This window comes from Chiloscyllium punctatum, chromosome 44 (genome assembly GCF_047496795.1).
Source record: "Chiloscyllium punctatum isolate Juve2018m chromosome 44, sChiPun1.3, whole genome shotgun sequence".
NCBI classification, from domain to species: domain Eukaryota; kingdom Metazoa; phylum Chordata; class Chondrichthyes; order Orectolobiformes; family Hemiscylliidae; genus Chiloscyllium; species Chiloscyllium punctatum.
In genome coordinates this window covers 36,766,616-36,779,750 of record NC_092782.1, presented here as the reverse complement: position 1 = coordinate 36,779,750, position 13,135 = coordinate 36,766,616, and the positions used below count along the sequence as shown (strand labels likewise).

At 42.5% G+C, this 13,135-nt stretch overlaps 1 long non-coding RNA gene across 1 annotated transcript; it reads left to right on the top strand.

The window, feature by feature from the left end:
- Positions 1 to 1,426: 1,426 nt before the first annotated feature.
- Positions 1,427 to 11,208, top strand: LOC140466643 (uncharacterized). Its single transcript, XR_011955243.1, has 3 exons — positions 1,427 to 1,536; positions 3,230 to 3,266; positions 11,120 to 11,208. It is a non-coding gene; the product is annotated as an uncharacterized lncRNA (long non-coding RNA).
- The last annotated feature ends 1,927 nt before the right edge of the window (positions 11,209 to 13,135 follow it).

Below are 13,135 nucleotides of genomic sequence, written 5' to 3'. Positions count from 1 at the left end.
GGACTAGAGAATCCTCTAGCACAATTGATCTCTTGGAACTTAACATACCCCTCATTGCATTAGAGCCAGTCTCAATATCAGAAACTTGGCTGTTTGTGATACATTCCCCTGAGAATCCGTCACCCACGATATTTTAAAAAGAAGCACACTTGTTCGAAATGGGGATAGCCATAGAAGGCTCCTGCACTACCTGCCTACCCCTCCTATATTTCCTGGAGTTAACCCATCTACCTGACTATATCTGTGGTTTTTTTTCTTTTCCTATAACTACCATTGATCACACCCCTTTGCTCGTGTAAATTCCTCATTGCCTCTTACTGCTGCTCCAACTGATCCATGCGATTTTATAGCATTTGCAACCAAAGACACTTGCTGCAGACATAATCATCAGTAACATGGAAACTCTCCCACATCATTCCACTAAAGGCCATTTTTACTCCTTCACAATCTACAGACCCAGAAAATAAATCATCCTTTTGCTTGAAAAAAACAATGCTTCAGGCTAACTTAGTATTATGATTTACATTTTTAAAATTTAATCAAGAGTCACATCTCAATAAAACATATAATCAAGAAAGAACCCACTCTACTCACTCCTGTAGACTTACAGCAAAGTTCCACGTTAAAAACGATGCACTTATCTGTTCCTGTGTTGTGAGCTTGCTCACACTGGTTCCTCCAAGGTCAGCTATAAATTTTGCTGTTTGGTAAATTTTCTTTGACGCACTCCGATGTCCATGAACTCAAACAGCAAAGGCAGTAACTGTGTAGAGTCACTGCTTTGTCAGTTAGCAGTGTAGGTTTCTTTTCTCTTTCTCCCTCATTGACCATGTGGTCACTGCCGAGTTGTTGCAGTGGATCTAGTGGATAATATACACTGCTGCCTTTATGCAACTTCCCCTCCCACTCCGTCAAGGGCATACAGGTCCTGGGCCTCCCCCACCGCCAAATTGTTACCACGCTACACCTGGAGGAGGAATGCCTCATATTCCACCTTGGGACCCTGCAACCACATGGGATCAATGTGGATTTCAACAACTTTCTCATTTCCCTTCTCCCCACATTATCCAGTCCCAAGTCTCCAACTTGGCACCGCCCTCCAGACCCGTCCATCATTGCCCCCTCTGACCTATCATCTTCTCCCTCACCTTCATCCACCTATCGCTTTCCCAGCTACCGCCCCCAACCCCAACCTCCTCCCAATTATCTCAGCTTCGACCCACAAGCCTCACTCCTGATGAATGATTTATGCCCAAAATGTCGATTCTCCTGCTCCTCGGATGCTGCCTGATCAGCTGTGCTTTTCCAGCACCACACTCTCGATTCTGATCTTCAGCATCTGCAGTCCTCACTTTCTTTAGGATGGTTAGTTTGCAATACAGTATAATATCAAAACCATGGGTTCAATTCTTTCACTTACAGAGGTTACCATGAAGGATACTCCTGCTCAACCTTTCCCCTTGCCTGAAGTGTGGTGATCCTCAAGTTAAACAATCACCAGTCATCTCTCTCTCTAATGACAGAGGAGCCCTATTGGTAAGACTATGATGATTTTACTTTTTTCTATAACCATTTATATTGTTTATATAAATCATTGAACACCTCAGTGAAATATTAGATGTCAGTTTTCATAAAGGATTTATTGAAGCAGTTTCACTGTACTGAATATTTCTTTTGATGTACATCATTTTCAATAATGACATAACCAATTGGTGGCACCTTTATTTTCTACCCTCTGATTGGTGTCTGGATAATAGGTGAGTTGTCAATGAGCGAAAGGCAAAGACAGCTGGATTAATGAAATAATTTGGCATTGAGTGGTATAGGGCTGTAAAGGGCTCTGAGGATGATTGTACATTATAGGGTGTAAGGAGCCATGCAAGATGGGTATAGGGACCATTGAAGATAGATAGATAGGATCAAGTTAGAGTAGGGGCATGAAGGTTGAGTCGATGAGCATGATTGGCACCAGGTGTATGAGAGGTCCTGGGCAGAGATACAGGTTGTCATGAAAGTATGAAGGACTACGGGGTAGTTTCAGGAGCATAAGTTGACATGGATGGGGCATAGAGATTGAGGCAAGTAGGGAGTTGAGAGCAGGAGAAATGTTATCTGTTTTAATCTTTCTTTTTAAACTTTGAACACGGAGTCAAAATTGTCAGGTAGTCTTTTTGGCAAACTAGCATTGGGAACTGGAAAGTTACTTTGGCTCGTCATGGTTCATCTAGTCCAACTCTCAAACCAACTTGCTCTCTCGATTGAAAATCCAAATTGTGTGGCCAGTTTTAAATCTTAGAATCCTTACAATGTGGAACAGGTCATTTGGCCCAATAAGTCCACATCGACCCTCTGAAGAGTAACCCACCCAGATTATTCCCCTACCCTATCACTCTACATTTCCTGACTAATGCATCTAACTTACACATCCCTGAATGCTGTAGGTAATTTAGAATGGCCAATTCACCTAATCTGCACATCTTTGGATTGTGGGACAAAATTGGAGCACCCAGAGGAAACCCACACAGACACAGGGAGAATAAGCAAACCCCACACAGACAGTTGCCCGAGGCTGGAATCAAACCTGGGTCCTTGGCACTGTGCGGCAGCAGTGCTAACCACTGAGCCACCATGCCACCCATAACAATTGAGTTTCTCCTGGAAATGTAAGATACTCTTTTGATCTGATCCCAGGACACCTTTGGTGGATGTAAGGCACCCCTTACAATTGTGAAAAGGAATACTTTTGCATTAGAAGTGCATAAGCTATTGGGAATTTTAAAATGGTCAAAAATGATCTTTCTGACCTTGAATTGAAAATCAGGTTCACTATTTATGTGAAGGGTGGAATGCATAAATCAGCCAGCAAGAAAATTGAATAGACCAAATATCCCTTGTAATCCCCTGCATTCATGGATAGATTTGCACATTAATGATGGAATGTGTCATTATCATGTCACAATTTGCCATCAAGATTCCAGGCCATGTAAACCATGTAACATTGGAGATGGTAGTGGTAAATGGATGCACTAATTTCTGAATATGAGAAGTCAAAATGAATGAATTAATATCAGAATGTGCTAGTTTTGCAAAACCAAAAAATAACAGGAATTCTTTTGAAAGTACTTAGAGGTACGGTATTGAAAATGAAAACATTCCTTTTGTAAGGATTAAAGATTGATAATTTAAAGCAGATCTAGCTGGTAGTAAATTGAAGAAATTTTCCCAACAGGAACAGATGAAAGAAAGACAGCAAATCTTTGAATGATGTAAGTATCCTTCTTATTGAATTTTGGCAGAGGATAGACACAATGTTGGGTGTCGATAGGAAAACAGAACTGTCAAAACAAGAGCGAGGATGTTTGAAAGGAATTGGTATAAACTGTATATCAGATAACTAACCCAAGATCCATCTCCAGGATTCTTGGTCCACTGATTGGTCCACTAGCTCCCCTCCCACTCCGCCAATGACATGCAGGCCTTTGGCCTCCTCCATCACCAGATCCTGGCCACATGACACCTGGAGGAAGAGTGCCTCATCTTCCACTTAGGAACCCTCCAACCACACGGGATGAATGTAGATTTCTCCATCTTCCTCATTTCCCCTCCCCCCACCTTATCTCAGTCCCTACCCTCGGATTCAGCACCGCCCTCTTGACCTGCAATCTTCTTCCCGACCTCTCTGCTCCCGCCCCCTCTCCGGCCTATCACCCTCACCCTCACCTCCTTCCACCTATCGTATTCCCAGCGCCTCTCCCCCAAATTTCCTCCCCCCTACCTTTTATCTCAGCCCACTTGGCACACCAGCCTCATTCCTGAAGAAGGGCTATGCCCGAAACATCGATTCTCCTGGTCCTCGGATGCTGTCTGGCCTGCTGTGTTTTTCCAGCGCCATATTTTTCAAACCTACATCAATGAAGCACACTTTTAAAGTTCTCTACACATATTTAAAATCTGGTGGAGAACTAGACATTCTTAGTAAAATGCTTATTTTTGTGATCAAACATTTTTGCTATTGTATTGAAACTGCACTTGGTTATGACTCAAATGCATCAATTAATATTTTAAAATAAAAGATAATTGTCTATTATTCTGACTGATTGCACTGGTTCGGGGAACATTTTATGTTTGCATAATCACAAATGGATTTGTGCAGGAACTTGAACAATAACTTTAAAGAAGTGCAAATTCAAGTGAACTTATTCACACAGCGAATGATGGCAACAAAGATCATTAGTTCCAAACATAAATTGTTTGGGTGCTTTCAGATAAAGCTGGGAGATGAGATTGGCTTGATTGCTCTATAGGGAGCTGGCTTGTGTGACCTCTTACCAAGCTGTAATGATTCAACGACTCTGACTGTATGGTTGAAATTTTAATGGATGATATAAACAGATTTTTTTAATGTTTCCCTATCTCTGAATATGGACTGAAATAGGAAAATGACTGTTTCAAAACTTTCTCGTTATTCCTGACCCTACCTATTGGTTGGAAAAGTCTGGTATGACAAACACACCCCCATTGAGGCCAAATTCCCCATTCTGACTGGGAGACAAAAATTGGATCTCCACCCACATACTATTTTTCTCTGGTGATGTAAGGTTTTGAAAGTCCATTGGAAGTACTTCAGATTTTTAAAGTTTGTGCAAAAATATGGAAATTCTGCTGAGGGATCAGGAACAGCCTTAAAAGATTTATATATAATATTTTGACACCTTCAAATATCATTATTAGATGTTGTTATAATGTAGATATGTTAGTTAATGCAAGAATTCATCACAGATCAGTCCCGAACATTAATTTGACCGTTGTATTAACCAGGAGAAAGTGAGGACTGCAGATGCTGGAGATCAGAGCTGAAAATGTGTTGCTGGAAAAGCGCAGCAGAACAGGCAGCATCCAAGGAGCAGGAGAATCGACATTTTGGGCATCAGCCCTTCTTCAGGATTCCTGAAGAAGGGCTCATGCCCGAAACGTCGATTCTCCTGCTCCTTGGATGCTGCCTGACCTGCTGCGCTTTTCCAGCAACACATTTTCAGCATTGTATTAACCAGCCTTATGTAATTATTCACATTCATTGTGGTACTTTTTCAGTGGTAAAAGGACCATAGTGTACATAAAGTGCAACAAAAAAGCATCCTCTGCCATCATGTTTTATGCTCTTAGTTGGAATGACAGATCTGCTTTTTAAAAAAGTCATACTTATGTAGTTTGGAGAAAAGATGTGTACCCACTCCCCCATCATATATTTACAGTCATTTTGCTCTGAAGTAGAAATAGATATCTGTTCTGTCAGTGGAGCTAGAAGCTTCCCTTATGACAGCTATTCTGTTATGAATGCTTAGCTAGGTTACAAAGACTTCAGCTCAGCAGATGATCTTATTGATCAAAGAAGTACTGAAGCGTTTATGAGGCAAAAGTGGGGACTGCAGATGCTGGAAATCAGAGTCTAGATTAGAGTGGTGCTGGGAAAGCACAGCAGGTCAGGCAGCATCCAAGGAGTAGGAAAATCGAGGTTTCTGGCAAAAGCCCTTCATCAGGACTGAAGGCAGGGAGTCTCCAGGGTGGAGAGGTAAATGGGAGGTGGTGGGGCTGGGGAAGAAGGTAGCAAAGAGTACAATAGGTGGATGGGGATGGGATGAAGGTGATAGGTCAGAGAGGAGGGTGGAGCAGATAGGTGGGAAGGAAGATTGGCAGGTAGGACAGGTCATGAGGATGGTGCTGAGCTGGAAGGTTGGAACTGGGTTAAGGTGGGGGGAGGGGAAATGATGGAACTGGTGAAGTTCATATTGATGCCCTGGGGTTGAAGTGTTCTGAGGTGGAAGATGAGGCGTTCTTCCTCCAGGCATCAGGTGGTGAGGGAGCGGTGGTGGAGGAGGCCCAGGACCTGTGTGTCCTCAGCAGAGTGGGAGGGGGAGTTGAAATGTTGGGCCACGGGGTGGGTAGCCATGGGCACCTGTATGGGCCCCAGCTATGCCTGTCTCTTTGTCAGCTACGTAGAATAGTCCATCTTCTGTAGTTACACTGGCACCAATCCCCACCTCTTCCTCCGCTACATTGATGACTGCATTGGTGCCACCTCGTGCTCCCGCGAGGAGGTTGAGCAGTTCATCAACTTCACTAACACATTCCACCCCAACCTTAAATTTACCTGGACCATCTCTGACATCTCCTTCCTCTTCCTGGACTGCTCCATCTCCATCAATGACGACCGACTTGACACTGACATTTTTTATGCACCCACCGACTCCTACAGCTACCTGAATTATACCTCTTCCCACCCTACCTCCTGCAAAAATACTATCCCGTATTCCCAATTCCTTCGCGTCTGCCGTATCTGTTCCGAGGAGGACCTGTTCCACCACAGAACACACTAGATAGCCTCCTTCTTTAAAAAAAACGCAATTTCCCTTCCCACGTGGTTGAAGATGCTCTTCAACTCATCTCATCCACATCCTGCACCTCCGCCCTCAAACCCTACCCCTCCAACCACAACAAGGACAGAACCACCCCCCCCCCACCCCAGTTCTCTATTCTACTCAACCAACCTTCGCATAAACCGCATCATTTGCCAACTTTTCCACCACCTCCAAACATACCCCACCACCAGGGATATATTTCCCTCCCCACCCCTTTTGTCTTTGGCAAAGACTGTTCCCTCCGTGAGTACCTGGTCAGGTTCACGCCACCCACCCCCCGACCCCCCACCAACCCACCTTCCCATCCTGGCACCTTCCCCTGCCACCGCCGGAATTGCAAAACTTGCGCCCACACCTCCCCCCTCACCTCCATCCAATGCCCCAAAGGAGCTTTCCACATCCATCAAAGTTTCACCTGCACATCCACCAATGTAATTTATTGTAACCGTTGCTCCCAAATGCAGTCTCCTCTACACTGGGGAGACTGGACATCTTCTTGCAGAGCACTTTATGAAACATCTCTGGGACACCTGCACCAATCAACCCCACCGCCCCATGGCCCAATATTTCAACTCCCCCTCCCAATCTGCTGAGGACATGCAGGTCCTGGGCCTCCTCCACAGCCACTCCGTCACCACCTGACACCTGGAGGAAGAACGCCTCATCTTCCGCCACGGAACACTTCAAACCCAGGTCATCAATGTGGACTTCACCAGTTTCCTCGTTTCCCCTCCCCCTACCTTACCCCAGTTCCAACTTTCCAGCTCAGCACCATCCTCATGACCTGTCCTACCTGCCAATCTTCCTTCTCACCTATCCACTCCACCCTCCTCTCTGACCTACCACCTTCATCTCCACCCCCATCCACCTATTGTACTCTTTGTTACCTTCTCACCAGCCTCACCCCTCCCATTTATCTCTCCAGCCGGGAGGCTCCCTGCCTTCAGTCCTGACGAAGACCTTTTGCCCGAACTGTTGACTTTCCTACTCCTTGGATGCTGCCTGACCTGCTGTGCTTTTCCAGCACAACTCTAATCTAGACTCTGAAGCTTTTATGAGCCTATTAGTAACAGATTATGTCTTTGATGTTTTGACTTGTTTACAAATATAATATGCACTTATCGGATTTCGACCTTTCTTCCCTTTGGGAATGTTTGGTCAAGTATCAATGAAACTGAGTTTGAATTCAATGCATCCTTGGATTGTCAAAGATTTCATGTTTTGCCAATGATTTTGGAATAATTCTCAGTGCTATTGTGGGGCTTTTGAGAGGTGTACATAATTCATACTGGGTGAGTGGATATGGAGAATAAATGGTGGGGCCTAGCGGTAGCATGGGGAATGTAAGGTTGCATTATGCTGGCATATGGGGGAATATAAAGTGACATGTGGTGGCAGAAGGAATCTGAGGAGGTATGGGTGGCAACAGGAAATGTATGAAAGGTTATGATAGCACGGGGGTTTGTGGCAATGATGGCTGAGGGGTCTTTCTGGGAAGCTGAAAGCTGGGTCGTTGCACTGGAGAACTGATACGGATCTTCTAACAACATTCACAGCTCTCAAAATGCACTGTGATCCCATGTTGATGTGATGGTCAGGAAGGCACCACAACACCTCTTCTTTCTAAGGAGGCTATGGAAATTCAGCATGTCAATAGGACTCTCACCAAATTTTACAGGTGCACCGTAGAAAGCATTCTAGCTGGATGCATCATGGTTTGGCATGGCAACTGGTCTGCCCAGGACTGTAAGCAACTACAGAAAGTTGTGAACACAGCCCAGTCCATCACACAATGCAACCTTCCATCCATTGCTGCCATCTACACTTCTTGATGCTCCAGAAAAGCAGCTGAAAAATGTATTGCTGGAAGAGCGCAGCATATATGCTGCCTGACCTGCTGCGCTTTTCCAGCAACTCATTTTTCAGCTCTGATCTCCAGAATCTGCAGTCCTCACTTTGCCCCAGAAAAGCAGCCAACATCATCAGATACCTCCCATCCCAGTTAATCTCTTCTAACCTCTTCTGTCAGGCAGAAGATACAAAAGCTTAAACACACGTACCAACAGGTTCCAGAACAGCGTCTTGCCTGCTGTTATTAGACTTTTGAATGGACTGCTCAAATTTCAAATGTAATGTTGATCTTGCTTTTTGTGTACCTTCTTTGCAGCCGTAACCTTTTATTCCTTGCTCTGTTCAATCACCCTTTGATCTTTGTATGTTATGATCTGCCTGAACTGCACACAAAACCCAGCTATTCACTGCACTTAGGTACATAGAACATAGAACATAGAACAATACAGCACAGAACAGGCCCTTCTGCCCACGATGTTCTGCTGAACATTTGTCCGAGCTTAAGCACCCATCCATGTACCTATCCAATTGCCGCTTAAAGGTCACCAATGATTCTGACTCTGCCACTTCCACAGGCAGCGGATTCCATGCCCCCACCACTCTCTGGGTAAAAAACCTACCCCTGACATCCCCCCTATACCTTCCACCCTTCACCTTAAATTTATGTCCCCTTGTAACACTCTGTTGTACCCAGGGTAAAAGTTTCTGATTGTCTATCTATTCCTATGATCATCTTATAAACTTCTATCAAGTCACCCCTCATCCTTCGCCGTTCCAATGAGAAAAGGACTAGCACTCTCAACCTATCCTCGTACGACCTATTCTCCATTCCAGGCAACATCCTGGTAAATCTCCTCTGCCCCCTCTCCAAAGCTTCCACATCTTTCCTAAAGTGTGACAATAATAAACCAAATGAAGAGACAATAAACCCCCATAAAGTCACTAATGGGTATCCATTCTGCAAACTGTGAAAGTGCACAGAGCAGGTTTTTCTTAATCCAGACTGAATTCAGCCCAATGACTTAATGTACTTATTATAGTCATATATTCCCTTTCCTGTGGAAGGTTGTCATTAATAGAATTCTATAGCTCTGTATGGGACTGCTTAGCTGAGAAGGTAGTATTATACAACCTCTTTCTGTATATTGTATCCTAACATTTTGTATTTAGGAATCCAACAGGCTTTTAAACTAAATAGGTGAGAACTTTTAATCTGTTCACATGAAATTATTGTCTCCTTTGATAAATACATCAGCCCATTAATTAAAGATTCCAAATAAAATTCTATATTGAGCAGTGCAGAGCCCGAATGATTTTCAGATTCTTTATTGTACCATCAGTTTTATAAATAGAAATATTACCTGAGGCAGAATTCTTTGCTTTATACAAAGCCATTTCCTCCATGCAAGATTGGTTTCCTAGGAAACCCGAGAAGTTCTTTGTCGAGAACTTCATATTTTTCATGGCACATTTAATGTTACATTTCCATCACACATTCCAACTGTTTGCAAAATAAAGTCAACCTGTATTCTGCTGCAGCACCATGTCTTGACATCACATATACAACCACAGAAATTTGCTTAGTCTTAAAAAAAGACTCAATTTTCAGGAAATATTCAAAGGAAAACAACTTATTTTTGCAATAATTTTAAATGTATGTCTCAGTACTATTTTTCAACATTGTGCAAATATTTAATTTTTAATTCAGCTACAATTTGAAGTGACATACATGTATAACAGCCGTGCATTAAAGTATGTTGCTTCTGTATTGGGTATAATTGGCAACAAGGGTGTTGTTTTCCTCAGCAACATTATGGATCTAGTTTCTGCCAAAACTATGCTTTATGATGAATGTAAATTCCTACAGGAATCAGTCACTGCAAAATAACGTACATTTTCTTTATTGTTTGTACTAAAAACAATTAAGTGATGTATTTAAAAATGATAACCTGCTGCAGTTTTGACAAAAAGTAACTACTTCAATCAGATTGTTTACAGCTCGAAGCCTGGGCACTCAAAATGAAGTGCCCAGTCTTCCAGCTGTAAACGATCTGGTTTTAAACAATTTTTTAAAATCCATATTGGACATTATTAGTTGAATTGATATACACTGAATATGAACACAAAGTATTTTTCATACATAAAGGCTTTTCAAATGTACTTAATATCAATGCTGCTTATAAAAATTAATTTGAAAGCCTATGTGAATAATGCAATCAGAGGAAATTGGCCATCGTGATCATTTTGAACTGAAGTGGGGCCAGTTTTGAGGATGGAGCCAACTTCTTATAACCACCTTTAAAAATGATTGCCAAATCTGATACTCACAGAATCCCTACTGTGCAGATTGATGCCATTCAGTCCATCAAGTCTACATTGACCCACTGAAGAACATCCCAAATCTCCACCCTCTCCCTGTAACCCCACATTAACCATGGCTCGCCCACCTAGCCTGCACAACCGTGGATGTTACAGAGCAATAACCGTGGCCAATCCACCTAACCTGCTCATCTTCACACTGTGGGAGGAAACCAGAGCACCCAACGGAAGCTCACACAGGCACAAGGAGTATGCAAACATTCCATACAGGCAGTCACACAAAGCTGGAGTTGAACCAGGTCCCTGGCACTGTGAGGCAACACTACTAACCACTCAGACACCCCAAATAATTCAATAGCGCTGGGATCCAAATTCACATCTCCAAAGATTTTTGCAAGATGGCAGTGGCAGGGTAGGAAGTGTGTTCTTCTGGCCCATTTGCTTCTGACCACCAGGCCTGCTGTATCCTTTTTAAAAATTATTATTATTTTCTAATATCAAAACTTATTTTCCCTTCTTTTGCCTGTTTCAAGGGCAGAAGGAAGTTTTGAGAGGCTGCTGCAGTGGAGAATGTGGTGTGGATCTGGCTGTTCCTCATGGTCATTGCGTCCATGTCCTGGTAAGATATATGATGTGGTAAGCTGCTTGGCAAGGGGCTACGGCAAAGATGTGGGTCTGGGTCCTGGATTCCAGTGGCACAGGATTCCTTGTGATGGCTCCTTCGGCATCGTGGTGGGTCCAGCCCAGCCTCAGATTCCTTGTGGTGGCTTCAGTGTTGGCTCTCCTTGACCTCAGCAGCCACGGAGCAGTGAATTGAATTGAACTGCACTTTGTCTTAATTTTTTAAAATATATAATTTCTTTTATTAAAATAGTGTCAGAGAATGGTGACTTAAACACTTTTCATTGTATTTTATTTTGCAAAAATACAAGTGACAATAAATTACTGTTCTATTCTATTCTAAGAGACAGGACCCTTAATCCAGTACCTTAGACTGCTCAATTACACTATCTTTATGCTCACTGTAACTTGTTTTAAAATTGTGCTGTCTTTTGCGGTGATGCAGACAATTTCAGCCATTGTAAGTTGAAAAGTAAAAGTCTTGCTGCTATCTCTGGTGAAATTTATTCTGTCTCTTTCCTCTTAAGAGCCATTAGGTAGAGAAACTGTACAATTCTATCTGATGGCATAAACTGTGAAAGCACTGAGAGTTGTTTTAATGTGAGAATAGATTGCTTTCTGGTTGATGCATGACCTTGGGCATCAGAAGCATGGCTTGCCTAGATATTAAATTCCAATGAGATTTGTAGCATATCTGATTAGCTAAACAACTCCTCAGTGAACCAGAACCAAATCTTTTGAAAATGGTTTAAGTTTTCTTCCATGACATTTGTCAAATGCTTTGACCTTAAGGCCTCAAAAACTGACTGATTGAAGAATAATTACTATAAAAGGAGTGAAACTGAACAGCATTGAGCTAAGCAGTCATGTTATTACTTCAACTTCCTCCATAACAGTCAGACCACTGAATTGAATTGCCAATAATTTATTGAATTATTCAGGCCTTTCTCTATGTGGGTGAGTGGAAAGGTTGTAGCTGTAGAAATATGAATTATCATAAAGATGTTTTTCCAGTGTCACAAATTAGATTGCGGTGATGCAGTGCAAAGTCATCTTGTATCTGTTCCTTTCCAACTCCTAACATTTTAGATGGCATAGAGGTTTTTGACTCGAGGTAACGAGAATAATGGTAAGTGCAATGAGTGAATCAGATTCTGACCATCAAGATAAACTTTCACAATTAAGCCTTTCCTTAGATGGGAAATCACTTCTTCTTCCCAATTAATTTCTGTCCAGCTGGGATACTTACGCTTCAGAACCTGGACTGCATAAACGAAGTGTGTACCTGTTGACTTTGTTCTTCAACCTTCAGTCTGGTTGGGTACATAGCTTTGGTTAACTCGAGCAAAATCTTTTCAATGTTCCTTACCTACAATTTTTCTGTAACCTCAACAACTGGAGTAGACATGTCCATGTGGACCAATTCAAGAAGTGACCCAGTTCATTCACAGAGTTCAACTAGAGAAGCAATGTGTTTTTTTGCTTTCTCTTTGCCTCCATTTTTTAAATAGAGGATTACATTAGATATCTTCCAAATTTACAGGCTTGTTCCAAAGAATATTGAGACTTGAAAGATGGCTACCAATGCACGCACTATTTCTTGGGCAACTTACTTAAATACTCTGGGAAGTAGATTATCAGGGTCTGAGAATTTATTGGCCTTCAATCTCATTAATTTTCCTAACACCATTTCCCTACTAACACTGATTTCATTCAGTTCCTCCCTCTCACTAGATCTTATACACACCAACATTTTAGGGACATTATTTGAGAAGACAAGACCAAAACATGTATTTAATTAGTCTGTCATTCCTTTGTTTCCCATTACAACCTACATTAGCATTCACTCATTACTAACTTCATTTTTGGGAGGTGGTGTCACTGGATGGCCAGTATTTATGCTCACTTCAAGTTGTCCTTGAGATAGT